This window comes from Uloborus diversus, chromosome 6, assembly GCF_026930045.1.
Source record: "Uloborus diversus isolate 005 chromosome 6, Udiv.v.3.1, whole genome shotgun sequence".
NCBI lineage: Eukaryota > Metazoa > Arthropoda > Arachnida > Araneae > Uloboridae > Uloborus > Uloborus diversus.
The window spans coordinates 12,949,899-12,967,027 of NC_072736.1; the positions used below are offsets into that span (position 1 = coordinate 12,949,899).

At 34.8% G+C, this 17,129-nt stretch overlaps 1 protein-coding gene across 1 annotated transcript in view; it reads left to right on the plus strand.

Annotated features, from left to right (window-relative positions):
• LOC129223796 (protein NipSnap homolog 3A-like) overlaps positions 1-17,129 on the plus strand; it is a 37,628-nt gene that overhangs the window by 7,629 nt on the left and 12,870 nt on the right. The window lies entirely within an intron of this gene.

Here is a 17,129-nt window from a genome sequence, read left to right on the forward strand (position 1 = left end):
TTCTTTACGTTTAAAAATAAATTTGAGTATATACTATATGGTTAAAATTGGTCTCTAAAAGAAAATTTGTGACTCATTTTGACATGCAAAGGCATGAGAAAATCCTGAAGAAGTTTAGCGACATTTTTTAAACATTTTCATGCCTTTTTTTTAAAACAGTTTTTGAAGTAAAGAGTATAAAGATAAAAACACTTGGTTTCAAAAAAAAAAAGTAGAGTAACGGTACCAGTAACAGACACATAAGTTTGGATTTAAATAATAAGAATTTTATGCGGGTTACACTGATGTTGCTACGGCCCACGAATACGGAGCAACCATCTAGTGTTATCAGAGTGAATTTTATGAGCCAGTTGGTATTTACAAAGTAGTGGTGGAAGGTTATGAATAGCTATCACGAGGTCTGCCGGTGTTTCATGTTCTTTTGAATTTAATGAGGTGTTAGATCTAAAAATAAAGAACTTTTGCACATTTTGAAGAGAAAAGGGGAATTCTGACCATTACTCATTCTTTCTGTTACTATGTATCATCAGAATTGTCGGTGTCTGTTACTGGGGTTGGACCGTTTTTCCAAATTGAGCATATAAAAATAGAATTATTTATTCAGAGGATCTAGAAGCAGCCAAACATTAGATGAGATGTAGTTTCATGAGAGAAAAATAGTTTTTAAAGTCTTAATACATCAAAAGGCTCAGAAAATTGAGTTAACCTGAGAGCGATATCTTAAGCATGTCTGTTACTGGTGCCGTTACCCTAAATATTGTACCAAAGTAAAGTGACCAGATGTCCCGATTTTCGTAGGACAATCCCGCTTTGTCTCACAGTCCCTCTGACCAAATGTCCTGCCAAAATGTCTCACTTTTTCCTTAAAGTACTAATTTGCTGTTAAAAGTTCCATCGAATGTGGAAAAATACAAACTGGATCTTCAACTATTTTTGTGGGCATTCATTGTTAATTTTAAAATATATTCTTATTTCCAAGATAAACGTTTTGTATTGATACTAAGAAATTTTTAGATTTTTTTTTATTGAAGTAACAAAAAGTTTTCTAACATTGCTTCCTACTAAAATATGACACCTATGTAGATACACCAAACAGTTTGTTGTGTGCTGTAGGAATCTAATTGACGACATTCAGTTATTTTTCAGTACATTTTCTTTACATGCAAATGTGAATTTTTCTCATTCATTATTAGTACCATTCTTTTACCAAAGTTAAAAAATATGGCAAAGATTTAATAAATTAAGTTTATTGTAGAAGGAGAGGGAGCAGGAACTCATGTCAATTTTTTTTTCATGCAAAATCTGAAATTCTTTAGTTGGATGACATATTGAACATCTGTGGAAACACAAAAGCAGGCTCGTCATTTCAAAATGTTCGGGGGGGGGGGGGGGAATCCTTCTACCCATTAGGAATATATCCAAACTTTCAATTTTAAAAATATTATGACATTAGAGCCATTCCAAACACTACGTCGTTCAGGGCAAACCAAACCGAGAAGATCTTGCAATCATTCGGGCCCTGAAGGATGGCGCTTACTATTTTGTCCACTTTTTTGTAAAAAATCCGGGACGCCGAAAGAAGTTGGATGAAAGTTGGATATGTTTGATACATATATTTATTGTTATGGTGTAATAAAATTAGTACATAATTATAGTACATTAGCTCATGTCAATGAATCATTTAATTAAAGAATGATGGTATGCTTTAGAATCTAATAAATCCAAAACAGTAGTTAATCACACATTGGTGCCACTAATTTTAGGCTATAGCTTACTTAAAAGTAACAAAATTTAACAAAGTGAACAAGCTATTGAGCGCGATTACATATTACAATAACAGAAATTGAACTCAATGGAACATTCACATTAAATGATTGGAGACATACAAAGATATTTTCTTGAAAATTATTGATGAACATTAGGATGAAATGGATGCAGGCATAAAGAATATAATTAATAATATTGGGTAATATAAATAAGTGAAATACCTAATTACACTTTTGAAACCCATCAGTATTTCATTAGATGTACTACAAAAATAATTCTCAATTATTGTAGAGTTGACTAATGAATTTTTAACACGTTTGAAAACTGATAAACTTGAAATTCATAGCAAGATTTTACGGAAAAGATTTGATGACTGCATCAACCCAGCTCATATTATAGCTCAGAAATACACAGGTGAAAGACTTACCAGAGACCAAGAAGAAATAGCAAAGAATTGGATGAATGACATTGATAAAATCTCATGCTAATACTTGTTACATTTTCTATTAAAACATCTCCATTTCTAGCAACCAACATGTTGTATTTTTCCGAGGCAGTCATAAACATAATCTATTACCAGCAGATTGGTGGGAATCACTAAAGAGATACAGTGATTAAGAAAGTATTTCCAATTTCACATGTCAACAACTTTTTCAATGCATAGCCTATTCTTTCAAATATTGACATGATACAAAGCAAGCTTAGAAACAGGCTTGGACTACTAACTGGTAACACAAATTGGTAATAGCTAGTGAAAGCTAAAATTCTAGGGATAAACAGCTTACTAATGAAGCATTTGACAATTATTAAATATTTTTCAAACTGTGCAAATTGAATATCGTATTACAATTTCACAGTATGCTTGCCTGGTATGCATTGCTGTATTTCTTTCTTATTCCGCATTATGCAATAATTTGAACTAAAAACGTTTTTAGTGTTATATTTTTTGAGATTTTTTTTGTTTTTTGATGTCACTCCATAGTAAAATATTTGTATACACTACATGCTTTTATGGATACTTAAATGTCATTGCATAATTAAATATCTTACATAAAAACTAAACACTGCATAACTAATATACACAACATGTTTTTACTTTCTTCTATATCTAATATATAGAAGAAAGTATTGGATTCGTGCAAATTTTCGAATTTCGAATTTTGACGGATTCGAACGTTTTGAGGTGTGCTGAGTCCATTTCGACCATTTTTGGAAAATGTCTGTCTGTCTGTGTGTGTGTATGTATGTGTGTGTGTGTGTGTTTGTGTGTATGTATGTGTGTCACGTCTGTGTGTGACCAGTTTTTTGTGGCCGCTCTACAACAAAAACTACCGCATGAAATCGAACGAAATTTAGTACACATATGTGCCCCTATGTGAACTTGTGCCCATTAGTTTTTGGCGCGAATTCCTCCAAGGGGGGTGGAGCAATGGGACGTTTTTCGAGTTACGCGTGCTTGCTATTCCTCAGGAAGTAACTGGCGGAATCAAACAAAATTTGGTCCATATGTAGGTATTAACAGGAACAGGTGCTGATTCAATTTTGGTGTCAATAACTCAAACGGGGGTTGAGCTATAGAACGTTTTTTGTTGTCAATTGTGACTGCTGTATCTCAAGAAATAATGAACGGAATGAAAGAAAAATTTATCGGCAAGTAGCCCTTAGTGGGTATAAGAACTGATTTTATTTTTGTGTCAACAGCTAAAAAGGGGGTAGCGCAATCACCTGTTCTTTTTTTCCATTTTGAGTGCCCTATCTCAAGAAGTAATGCTACGTTCTGGTTGAAATTTGGAATATATGTGAATCCATATGTAAACAGGCTTTGGTTCTATTTTGACGCCGATCACTCCAAGAGGTGTTGATTTTTTTTTTTTTTTGCGAATAAAAATATTTTTATTAATGCAACAATAAGAAAGATAAATCGTAATAGATTGTCGTCTGCGTATTTCTCGTGATTTTAATTGTATGGAAATGATAGGAAATATTATCCCAATGATTTAAAATTTTTAACTGTTGTCATCTTATGTTTGTTAACAAATAAAATATTTGTTATTCATTCAAGCAAGGCTTTTAAAATAACTTTCAATTTTCGCTCTTTGCTTTGCTTTTGCAATAATTCAGACATTGGGATAGTCGTCAAGTTTTTTCATGTGTCATTTTGTTTTAGTTGGGAATATTGCTTCCTCGTCAAGCATGGGGAGGGATCAGAAAAAAAAGAAAGAAAAATATTAAGAAAGTTTCGTGATGGCCACAACATACTAGTTATGGATAGGTTAATGTCAAACAAGTTAGGGAAAAAATACTACTTTAGAATAGAGAGACTATAATGAGCAAGAAGAAAATAGCTTTAAAAGGGGCCATTAAAATTTATTAGAGACAAAGGGCGCCCATATACAAAATTTTAAGGGGGGGGGGCTCAGATATTTTCTCTATGGTTTAGTAGGATAATTTTCCCATGAAAACCGATTTCAGTACAGATTAGAGTTAATAAAATTTGATATTTCTAATAACTTATTCATCAATGGCTGGAGAAGAAATGTTTTTACATTTTTGAAAATGAAAAAAGTACTAAACGCAAGGAAGTTCTAATTTTTAAAGGGGGGGGGGAAGCTTGAGCCCCCACTTGCCCCCCTCTCCTCATATGGGCGCCTTTGTTAGGGACTAATAAATTAACTAGGAACAGCCCAGCTAGGCCTAGAGCCTGTTGCTGTTTGTATTTCATTATAAGAACAAATCTCATTTCATGGTAACATTTTCTTTATTAATAGGTTTTTTTTTTTCATATGAGGTAGTGAGAAGCAAAGGGATGTAAGTGGACATTTTCAAGTTTTGAATAAAATGCGTATAAAGATTACGCCCTATGTAGGCTTTCATTGATTTTTTTTCCTAAATAATGCTGTAACGCAGCACCTACCAGATCTACTAATACTATCTATTGCCCCAAGACAGAGGAGGGGTTCACCTACCATTTGTACTGTTTATCTCCAAATTTTTAATTTTGCCACTTGCATCCCTTTGCTTCTCACTACCTCATATGATTTCTAATATTTTGAGACTCCATCATTTTAAAACTTATATTTCTACTTTTTTATTTTATAAATACATTTATTATGAGCAATAAACCTCTTATGTCACAGGCAAGCAGTGGCGGATCCACGGGGGGGGCTAAGGGGGCTATAGCCCCCCCCATGAGGTCTGAACTTACACTAGATAAAATCGAAATTTCAGAGATTTTTAATACTGCAATATTGTTACATGTTTAAGTTTGTATTATATTTAAATAAATATAGAAGCACTATCAGTGGCGGATCCACGGGGGGGGGGGGGGGGGCTAAAGGGGCTATAGTCCTCCCCCCATGAGGTCTGAACTTACACTAGATAAAATCGAAATTTCAGAGATTTTTAACACTGCGATATTGTAACATGTTTAAGTTTGTATTATATTTAAATAAATATAGAAGCACTATATAGAGCGGCGTATACATGGGGGAGGGGAGAGGGCATAAGGGACTGTAGCTTCTTCTCTCAATTCGTCAAAACTTACGACAGATTAAATTGTGATCTGCAATGGCACGGAACGGATCAGAGGGAATAATTTCATTCTGCGATCGAGGTATTTTTTAATCTGAAAGTTAGCTGTAATATATTTTACATCATTCCAAGGCTAAGGGAGCTATAGCCCCCCCCCCCTCCTCTCCCATAAGGTCAAAATTTACACTAGATAAAACCGAAATTTCGAAGATTTTAAATACGTCAATACTTCTGCGAATTACAAACATGCATTATATTTTATTAAATATGTACACTATATACGGTGGTTTATTAATGGCGAGTTTGGGGTGGGAGGGGGGGGGGTAGTAAGGGGACTGTGACCCCTTCTCCCATTTGGCTAAAACTTACAACAGATTACAATGCGATTTGTAATTTCATGGAAAGTCTTCGAGACAATAACTTTTTCAGGTTTTTAATCTGAAGTTATTACTTTCCAATTAACGCCGTCAGTGGCGAATCTATGAGGGGGGGGGGCAAGGGAGTATAGCCCCCCCCCCTACCTCCATGCGGTCAAAACTTATACTAGATAAAACTGAAATTTTATATTTTTTAATACTGCACTACTTATGGATATTTTATGTTTGTATTATATTAAATTAAATTTATACATTTCACTGGCGGATCTATGCGGGGGGGGGCTAAGGGGGTCTATAGTATCCCCTTGAGGTCAGAACTTACACTCGATAAAATTTCAGTTTTAGATATTTTTAATACTGCAATATTTTTACTAAGTTTGTAATATTTCATAAAATTTATACAGCTTCAATGGTGGATCTGTAGAGCAGTGGGGAGGAGGGGGAGGTGCTAAGGATACTATAGTAACCCTTACCATTTGGTTAAAAATTACATTCATAGAAAATGAAATTTCAGCGATTTTCATTACTGCACCACTTTTGTAAACTTAAGCTAGGATTATGTTTACTAAATTCTCTTCCTGTCAACGGACACCACTGTTCTTTCTTTGAAGCCCGCGACATCCAGAATGAAAACCTGTCCCACTGAATTAGGAATATGCAGTCGGACTAGAAAAAAAGCAATAGTTCCTTTCTGTAATGTTGAATTGCTGACCATGTGTCTCGTTAGGACTTATGTTTATTCTAATGAACTCTTAATAGGCTGTTTTTGCCCAGAGATAACATTGAGTACTCCTCTTTTGAACAACCAGCAATAGCACAACGAAGTAGTAATGCTCATAATATGCTAAGGTTACTGATAAGGAAACACCAAGAGCGAAAATTTAGTTAAAATAATAAAAGGTGGAAAATTGTGGAAAAGTTTTTCTGGGACGCGGCATCGGTTGTCGCAGTATTGAACTGTTGTTTTAACGAATTGCTTGTATTAAAATTCATACTTGGATTCTTGGTTTTTTCACACTTGGAAGTTTTGTTAAGAAACAAATGTGGCGATTTTGTTGGACTGGCGCTTTAAAGGGCGGGCGCTAAATTGGAGTTTGACTTGATTTATTTCGCAATTGTTTTGATATTTTAAATATAAGTATTGTCGAGTGAATATGAAGCGTCGACTTACAGATTATTTTAGTAAAAGCAATACGCATATAACTGATGATTTCCAAGGACACGATGGAGTTAGTATCGATAAAATACCATCAGATTCCAAACAGCCGTATTCTAATAATGGACTACTACAACGCATGCCGACTACATCTAACGTTGAGAATGTGAACAACTGTACAGCTGGATGTGAGACTTCTAAAGAACAAGTAAATATATTTTCTTTAAAATTCAGCTATATTTTAAATATGTTATAACATACCAACTGTATATTGATATACAAAAATAAAATTAAAATTATCGTTTAAAGCATAAATAAGTAAAATAGTAATCATGATTGCTGGTACATGGGGGGGGGGGTCATGTTAGCAGGAACCCCCTTTTTCAATGTAAAAAAAGGTGTGAGATTATGGAGTCTAAGACGTTTAACGAATTTCTGCATCCATAAGCTTGCACTTTTTTTTTTTTTTTTTTGCATTGAAAAAGCTTTTTTTTTTTTTACCCCAAAACATGGGCAAAAGATGAGGTGATTTCTAAGCAATCCGATAAAAATCAGGTGCCTTTGTTCAATTTTTAATTCATTTATTTATTTTTCACATGTTAAGTTTCAACATTGTATACTGAAGGTTTTTTTTTTTTTTTTTTTTTGCAATACTACTATAGTTTTTTCTCTCTTCTACATTGGTACTCTCATAAGTTGAAAAAATAAAGGTGTGAATTTAGAATGTTTGCTAATGAATTAGACAAATTTTTTGAAATTTACTAAAACTTTGAAAAGGAATCTTATTTGTTCATATATTATTAAATAACTATCTTTTTGCATGAGAAAGATAGTTTCGTTTTCAGAAAATTGGTTTAACCATAAAAAATAATGAAAAATTATAGTGCTTAGATGTTAAATTTAAGATTTTTAAATTTTTTTTCTAGAGAATAATTCTTAAAATCGTGAGTGTTCGTAAATAGAGTTTCGTAAAATTGAGTGTCAACTGCATTTTAAATGCATTTAAACCGTTTTGCACATTCAAGATTTTTTGTATCAGGTAAATTATTTCTATTTGGATGTATTTTTAAGATAGGAATATGTATTATAATTTGTAGGGAATATATTAAATTACTTGACTTATAAATGTATTTTTTTTAGAATCCTACTGATATAACATCTTTAACAAATTATCAATTATATGATATTGGATTAGCTGTTGGAAAGATTTTAGATGACGATAAAAAGCTGAAATATTTAAATGAAACATGGAAGCCTCCGGTGAGTTATAGCTTTCCAACAAGAGCTGAAGGAAAGCAGAACCGTAAATTTAGACGAGAATGGTTGGAGCAGTACAATTGGCTTGCTTACAGTGAGCTTTCGTCTGGTGGATTTTGTAAAATGTGCGTTCTGTTTGCACCAACTGGAGCTGGAATTGGAAATCAGGTGAGAAATTTCATCAGTTTATAAGTGGCATTTTTCAGAATTGAATTGAATTTTTTTTTTTTAATAGTGTCAATATTCTTTATAGGCAAAATAATAGTTTAAGCGCTCTTCTCGATATTTTTTTTCTGTTTTTTTTTTTTTTTTTTGGTTTATTTCTTAGATTCTTCCATAAAGTGGTGGTCAAAAGTTCTTTTCGGCTATTTCATTTATACTGACTGTCGTTATTAAATACATTTGAAAAATAGAAAAATTCAAGATAAGAAAGAACGCGATCTTTTAAAAAACGGGAATCACGCAACCCCGCGCCTTAGTGCGAACTCAGCTTTAGGTTTTACGCAAATCTCATGACCCACTGAATACATTTCACGATGTCAATATCGATCAAGCTTCCATCATTCACAAGCCAAAGGAAGAAATAGACCAAACCAACCTCGTAGATAGAAAAATTATTATTAAAACAGTTCATTTAAATTAATTTTTAATTATTTTTGAAACATCAATGACAAAATATCTATGTTAACAGTTTTAACGTCGATGGCATCGATACATCATATTTTTTACATATGTTTAAGGCTTGTAAACTAAAAGTTATCATATTAGACAAGTAAATTCATAAGCTGTATTTATTTATAACAAATTTTTTTAATTGTCTAAGCAAAGTCCATAAAAATAGGAAGAATGGTAATTTTAATGATGTCTTGTTGCGCGCGATTAATTTTGTGAAATCATACGAAAACCAAAGAGAAAGCGATTTTAGGCCGTGGAAGTGGAAGCATCGCTGCCGCGCATAACCTCAGACCAACGACTGCCTTGAATGCCCAAGAACAAAAATTTAAAAGAGACTTACCCGGGGGTGGTGTTTGTTGACGATAGAAAACACAAAATTAATTACCACACATTCTTTATTCTACGTTACTTCCAAGCGGACATGAAGACAGGCACTAGGGATGGTGATCACCAGAACATTTCACTTAGTATAAAAAAAAACAAATGCGAGGAATACAGACTTAAGAGTTCATGAATGGAGCTGGGTTTTGTTGCTAAGTTCGTTAACGATCAAAAAAAAGGTAGAGTTCTCGCGGAGGGTGGTGGAATATTTAAATTGAAATGGACGAAGGACGTACAGTTCGCTATGAATATGGTGGGATGTTATCGAGGGATGGCTTTTGATAAAAAAAAAATGTCCGTTGCAGGCCGATGTACGTTGAGACGAAAATGGTGCAGGCTGTAATCACCATGGTGACAACGTTGAGCTCGTCACACGCTTAAAAAGGAATCAGGATACTTTCAAGGTAATTGCGGATCCATGCCGTCACCTCATGGTATGTAGATCATCGAAGAAGTAGTTACATTAAGGGGACGATTCAGGTGCACTCTGCGTGCCGCCATCGGACGCCATCATTCAAACAGGTGATGGATCATCAATGCACTCATCTTCAGCTGCGACGAAGTACGGTCTTGATTAATATATTTTAAACATATATGAAAAAATGAAACGTTCACCTCATGTTGAGGTTATTAACGATTTTGCGGCGAGCAACGGCCGTCCCCAGACGCCGTGCACCGATGCTTCATTATCGCCATCGTAGAACAAAAACCGGAGCCGCAGAAAATGCGACCGAGCGGACAGAGAGCAGCAAGTAGAGTGAAGTGGGGTGGAAAATGAATCGGCAAATGAGCGATCAGATCCGGGTACGCGGTGATGCGCGGGAACCAATGAGTGCGTTTGGCGCCCAAACAACGAAGGGAAGGGGACGCTACGCCATTTTAATGGCCGACAAGAAGATGCAAAAAATTGGATCGACGCTTGAAAAATTGACAAAAAGTTAAACGATGGGAAAAGTGAATAAGTCGTATTTTGATATCGTAAAGTGTGCGAAATTTAACGGGGGAACGCGGGGAAAACGTGGAATGCACAAGAAAATAAAAAAACAACAAAATGGGGGAAGAAAACGATTAAAATGACCGAAAACATGGGAAAAATGTAAATGGGTAAAAAATGTGATATGCATTATCACATACACTGGCAAAGCAAAAGAAAAAAAAGAGAAAAAAAAAGAAAGTTTTAAGTCCAGCTCCAATTTACCGAAACTTTACACAACAAATTCATACATCATATATATTCAAATGCATAAAGAGTTGTAACATCCAAAAAAAAAACATGGGATACAGTTTTATACTATCGTCAAGGTAGAAAATGGGTAAGTCAAAGAAAATGAACTATTTGCATTTTCTTTTTGCATGTCATGATTGCACCCTGCTCACACAACAATTTGCCACACACGACCAACCAAAAGGACAAAAAAGTACACACAGTTGTGATTACGTGAACAACACATAGCATACCAAGAGTTAAAAATATAAACATTCAAAAAAAGTTCACAACAACCCAACACATGTAGAAGGTATGAATACAAAAAAAAATGCAATAACCCTCAAATATGACCATTCTCGATATGCATTAAATTATACAGAAACATATTAATGCACAAAAAACATTAGAATCATTATCTTGACTATCTATGTCAAGTGTTACACATTAGGGTAACATGAGTAAAAAATTTCAAGTAGAAATTTTTTTTTTTTTTTTTTTTTTTTTTTTAAACAGTTCATATTGTTAAAGAGTTCAACAGCGTAGTGCACCAAATTACCAGGAGCACACTGAGTACTAAATTTGTATTTGAAAAAAAAATTGAATGTTGAAGACACACTAAGATTGAGACGGACAAATTCATAAGCATGAAGAGTAAGACATAATAAGGAAAACCGGTTGTAGATATTAGGACATAATCGAGAGATTGACATTATTATGTGGAGGAAAAATTGTTACGCACATGTTGACATACATATGTTGGTACCAACAGCAAAAAATATGACAGCGTCCTGTCATACGTAAAAATTAAAAAAAACACATAAGAATACATTTCCAAAAATAGAAAAAATGAGATCGACTTGCCTTGTATTAACAATAAATTCTCATCACTGTGCCCCTCAATGAAAACAAACATAGGGGAGAAAATTATGTGATAATGCATATCACATTTTTTACCCATTTACATTTTTCCCATGTTTTCGGTCATTTTAATCGTTTTCTTCCCCCATTTTGTTGTTTTTTTATTTTCTTGTGCATTCCACGTTTTCCCCGCGTTCCCCCGTTAAATTTCGCACACTTTACGATATCAAAATACGACTTATTCACTTTTCCCATCGTTTAACTTTTTGTCAATTTTTCAAGCGTCGATCCAATTTTTTGCATCTTCTTGTCGGCCATTAAAATGGCGTAGCGTCCCCTTCCCTTCGTTGTTTGGGCGCCAAACGCACTCATTGGTTCCCGCGCATCACCGCGTACCCGGATCTGATCGCTCATTTGCCGATTCATTTTCCACCCCACTTCACTCTACTTGCTGCTCTCTGTCCGCTCGGTCGCATTTTCTGCGGGGCATTCAAGGCAGTCGTTGGTCTGAGGTTATGCGCGGCAGCGATGCTTCCACTTCCACGGCCTAAAATCGCTTTCTCTTTGGTTTTCGTATGATTTCACAAAATTAATCGCGCGCAACAAGACAAAAATTTAAAAGAGACTTACCCGGGGGTGGTGTTTGTTGACGATAGAAAACACAAAATTAATTACCACACATTCTTTATTCTACGTTACTTCCAAGCGGACATGAAGACAGGCACTAGGGATGGTGATCACCAGAACATTTCACTTAGTATAAAAAAAAACAAATGCGAGGAATACAGACTTAAGAGTTCATGAATGGAGCTGGGTTTTGTTGCTAAGTTCGTTAACGATCAAAAAAAAGGTAGAGTTCTCGCGGAGGGTGGTGGAATATTTAAATTGAAATGGACGAAGGACGTACAGTTCGCTATGAATATGGTGGGATGTTATCGAGGGATGGCTTTTGATAAAAAAAAAATGTCCGTTGCAGGCCGATGTACGTTGAGACGAAAATGGTGCAGGCTGTAATCACCATGGTGACAACGTTGAGCTCGTCACACGCTTAAAAAGGAATCAGGATACTTTCAAGGTAATTGCGGATCCATGCCGTCACCTCATGGTATGTAGATCATCGAAGAAGTAGTTACATTAAGGGGACGATTCAGGTGCACTCTGCGTGCCGCCATCGGACGCCATCATTCAAACAGGTGATGGATCATCAATGCACTCATCTTCAGCTGCGACGAAGTACGGTCTTGATTAATATATTTTAAACATATATGAAAAAATGAAACGTTCACCTCATGTTGAGGTTATTAACGATTTTGCGGCGAGCAACGGCCGTCCCCAGACGCCGTGCACCGATGCTTCATTATCGCCATCGTAGAACAAAAACCGGAGCCGCAGAAAATGCGACCGAGCGGACAGAGAGCAGCAAGTAGAGTGAAGTGGGGTGGAAAATGAATCGGCAAATGAGCGATCAGATCCGGGTACGCGGTGATGCGCGGGAACCAATGAGTGCGTTTGGCGCCCAAACAACGAAGGGAAGGGGACGCTACGCCATTTTAATGGCCGACAAGAAGATGCAAAAAATTGGATCGACGCTTGAAAAATTGACAAAAAGTTAAACGATGGGAAAAGTGAATAAGTCGTATTTTGATATCGTAAAGTGTGCGAAATTTAACGGGGGAACGCGGGGAAAACGTGGAATGCACAAGAAAATAAAAAAACAACAAAATGGGGGAAGAAAACGATTAAAATGACCGAAAACATGGGAAAAATGTAAATGGGTAAAAAATGTGATATGCATTATCACAAATGAATTATTGAAATTACCTCAATTCGAAATCAAGTAATACAAAGGAATAAGCAACTCATGCATACTGTTAAAAGATAAAACCTCGAATATCAACATAAATTAGTTTGAATAATTTCGAAAGACTTTTGCTTCTAATGTTCCACCCGGTTCTTAACACCTAAATTGGGATATTAATTGAGCGTCAAATTTTTTTTTATATTGCAGTTTAATAAGATGTTTATTTATTTTCAGGTGCTTAAAACATTCGTTAAGGAGCCGTTGATTAAGTTTAAGAAAGCTACAGAAGAACTAAAATATCACCAAACTACCCAATACCATCAGATTTCTGTGGAAAAAGCCCTGCATTTTAAACAATCCATGGAGCCTATTCCTGGAAGTTCAGTAAGTCATGTTGGCCTCCTGATAGACGCTAGAAAAGCCTCTATAATAGAGCAAAATTTAAAACGCTTGAAGCCTATAGTAAAAACCATACTGTTTTGTGCCCATAACAATCTGCCTTTGAGAGGTCATAGGGATGATGGCAATTTGAACAGCAGGGAAGAGCAAGAAAATGCATTAAGAGGAAACCAGGGTGTTTTCAAAAGTCTATTGGCTTTTAGAATTGATGCTGGTGATGAAGATTTGAAAACGTACCTTACCACTTGCAGAAAAAACAGTACACATATCAGCAAAACAATCCAAAACGACATAATCGAATGCATTGGCGATTATATCCGTTCGGAGATTACGAGTAGTATACAAAAAGCCAAATACTTCTCAATAATATGTGATGAAACCACAGATGAAAGTAAGAAGGAGCAGCTTACGTTTTGTGTGCGATATGTCGACATAGACAGTTTCACAACCAGGGAAGATTTCCTTGGATTCGTGGAACTCAAAGCGACAACTGGTTTATCGATTAAATCCGCAATAGACGAAGAACTGACAAAACTGAATTTGTCTTACAAATACCTCTGTGGACAAGGCTACGATGGAGCAAGCAACATGTCTGGGCCATTTAAGGGCGTTCAAGCTCTAATTTCCGAGCAGCAACCCCTCGCCATTTATACTCATTGTTTCAGCCATTCCCTGAATTTGTGCATCACAAAAAGCTGCCAAATTCCTGTTATAAGAAACGTAATGGGAACAGTTGAGACTGTCTCTGTGTTTCTCTCGGCTTCTGCGCACAGAACAAATGCATTAATCGATGTTGTAGAAAAGCAAGACTTTTCGGAAACTAAAAAAAAGAGATTGAAAGCACTTTGCCCTACACGGTGGGTAGAAAGGCATGACAGCCTAATAACATTTAAGGCACTACTTGTTCCTGTTGTGACTGTGCTGGAAAGTTTACATACAACTGCCTCTTCCGAAGCGTCAACAAAAGCATATATGTTAAATGCTTCAATAAAAAGGAGTGAATTTATTGTTGGCGTCGAAATATCAGTGTACTGTCTCAGTTTGACACTGAGGCTAAGTCAGCAGTTGCAAAGCCCGAAGCAGGATTTGTCTTCTGCATTAGCTAATGTGTCTCAAGTTTTGGACACTTTTAGGAGTGTAAGACAAAACGCAGAACTCGAATTTCAAACTATTTACAAAAACTGCCTTGAAATTGCTGAAGAATTGGATCTGGAGTTAGAAATACCCAGATCAGGAAAGCGTAAAAGTGCTCGAGACTGTACACCTCTAGAAAATCCAGAAGTTTATTTCAGACGAACAGTCTTTCTTCCTCTGATAGATCACTTCATTTCCGAGATTGATTGCAGATTTAGCAGAGATTTTCTTGGAGTGCTTCCCCTCGAAGGTCTAATTCCAGCGAACTTGTCGAGGTATACTGACAAAAATATTATAACTGCTGCAGACAAATACAGGAATTTTACAGATGAACTAGGAAGTTTGAGCTTGCTATTAGCAGAAATCAAGATGTGGAGGAATAAATGGCTGCCGATATGCGGTCCTCCTACAACAGCTATCGGGGCACTGAAGAGCTAGACCCTTCGTTTTTCCCATCTATTGCTGTTCTTCTCCAAATTTTCGCAACAATCCCAGTAACGACTTCAACAGCTGAACGTAGTTTTTCTACCTTAAAAAGGATAAAAACCTATTTAAGAAGCACAATGGGAGAAGTACGGTTAAATGGACTTGCTCTAGCAAATGTGGCAAGAGATAGAGATGTATCTGTCGACAAAATAATTGAACTCTTCTGCAAAAGTAAGAAGAGGAGAATGTGCTTGGAAAACTGGGAACATGTCAAATAATGTTTAAAGTATTTTTTTTTTGTTTTAAACTAGAGTAACAAATTAAATCATTTTATTTTCTTACAACTAATGTGCCGACTGTGTTTTTGAAAAATTGTTTCATAATCATTTTAAAAAATAGACTCTTTTGACAATTTTTTAGTGTATTTCATGTTTTACAAGTTAAAAATAAACATATGCTTATTTTAAATAACAAATGTCGTAACATTCTCGTGAAAAGGATGCTGAACGATATTATACTGGATTTTTTTTTTTTTTTAACAGACCTAAGTTAGCCCCCCCTTTGTCCAAGTTCTAGATCCGCCACTGCAGGCAAGCATCTTAAAATTTACTGCTGATGTATTTGTTTTTATACATGCTATTACAAGCATTATAACTTACTAATATTCGTTTGTATTATATACACATTTCCATAACATTTAACTCTTACTTTTTTCATTTTCACTCTAAAATATTTTTCAATCTATTGTTTATATACATATTTATGTTTGCTATTTTTATCTTAAAATATTATTTGGATGGGAAGAATCTATGTATTTATATTTATTTATTATTTTCAAACTTAGAATTTTTTAAATAAGTACTTTCCGTTTACTAACAAAGTGGACAAAATGGACAAAATGATGTTTCTTAAGTGGCGGTTTTTTCCAGGTGTTTTCCGGGGTGGACAAAATAGGACAACCCTGATTCCAAGAGAAAAACCCTATGTTGTCCCACACTTGATACCACAAATATATTCAATTAAAAACTAGTAATTTTAAAAGTTAATGAGCAAACATTTTGCTTGAGTAATTACACACACATTTGTCATCTCTATAGGAATGAAATTTTGATCAATGCCCCTTTAAAATACATTTTTAATGGAATTTATAAACTGTCATATGCAGGACAAAAAGTCGGTTTTTCCGTGGAATGGCCCATTACGTTAAAGCGACACAAGGCAGGTTGGGTATTTTATATAATCACTAAAATTTAAAATATACCCTTTTGTGATCATTTTCAGTCATACCATAAAAAATATATTTTATTTTGTAGAAGATCTCCTCAGATGCAGCAGAGCTATGAAATGAATGTCGTAAAATTTACAGCTTTTGAGTATCTTTCTTAAATTTCTTATGCGTAGCATTTTTTTTGGCTCAAATCATTCATTTAAAAAAGTTTTTTTTTTGAATTTTAATATTTTTTACTTTCTTGTATAAAGCAAAAAAAGTATTGTGTTCACAAAAAGTTTCCCATTGAAATTTCATTTTAATTCTTAGTCAATTTTGATTAGATTTTTCTTCATGCTCATTTGTTAGCCATAAATTCATTTTGACCAATCCCTAAACCTTTTTGTCATTTTTTGCTGCTATGCATGTGTTTCTCATGACTCAAAAAAAAAAAAAAAAAAAAAAACTGTAGTGTTGATTTAAATTTTGCCCGTATCGTGTACCTAATGAGGTTCTCTCTTTTTGGTTGCAGTCAGATGTTACAAAAGGCTCTTTACTCTCTTTTTCCGTTGCAAATCAATGTTAATTTCAAGTTACTTCTGTATTGTATTTCTTTATCTCCAAAAGATATTTTCTCCTCTATCACTCAATCTTATCTCTAGTGATCAAGTAAATGTTTTGAGCCACTTAGTGATTGTTAATTAACGGATGTCCCATACCTTTTTTGTAATGTTGTTAATGATTGATGATGCTTTATAATTGTAAAAGATTTCAATGGAAATATTTATTTAAAAAATATATACATAATATATTTGCTAGGTGTACAAAACTGTAAAGTGACATCGACATGCAACTTTTATTTTTTTCTATATTTAATATATAGAAGAAAGTATTGGATTCGTGCAAATTTTTGAATTTCGAATTTTGACGGATTCGAACGTTTTGATGTGTGC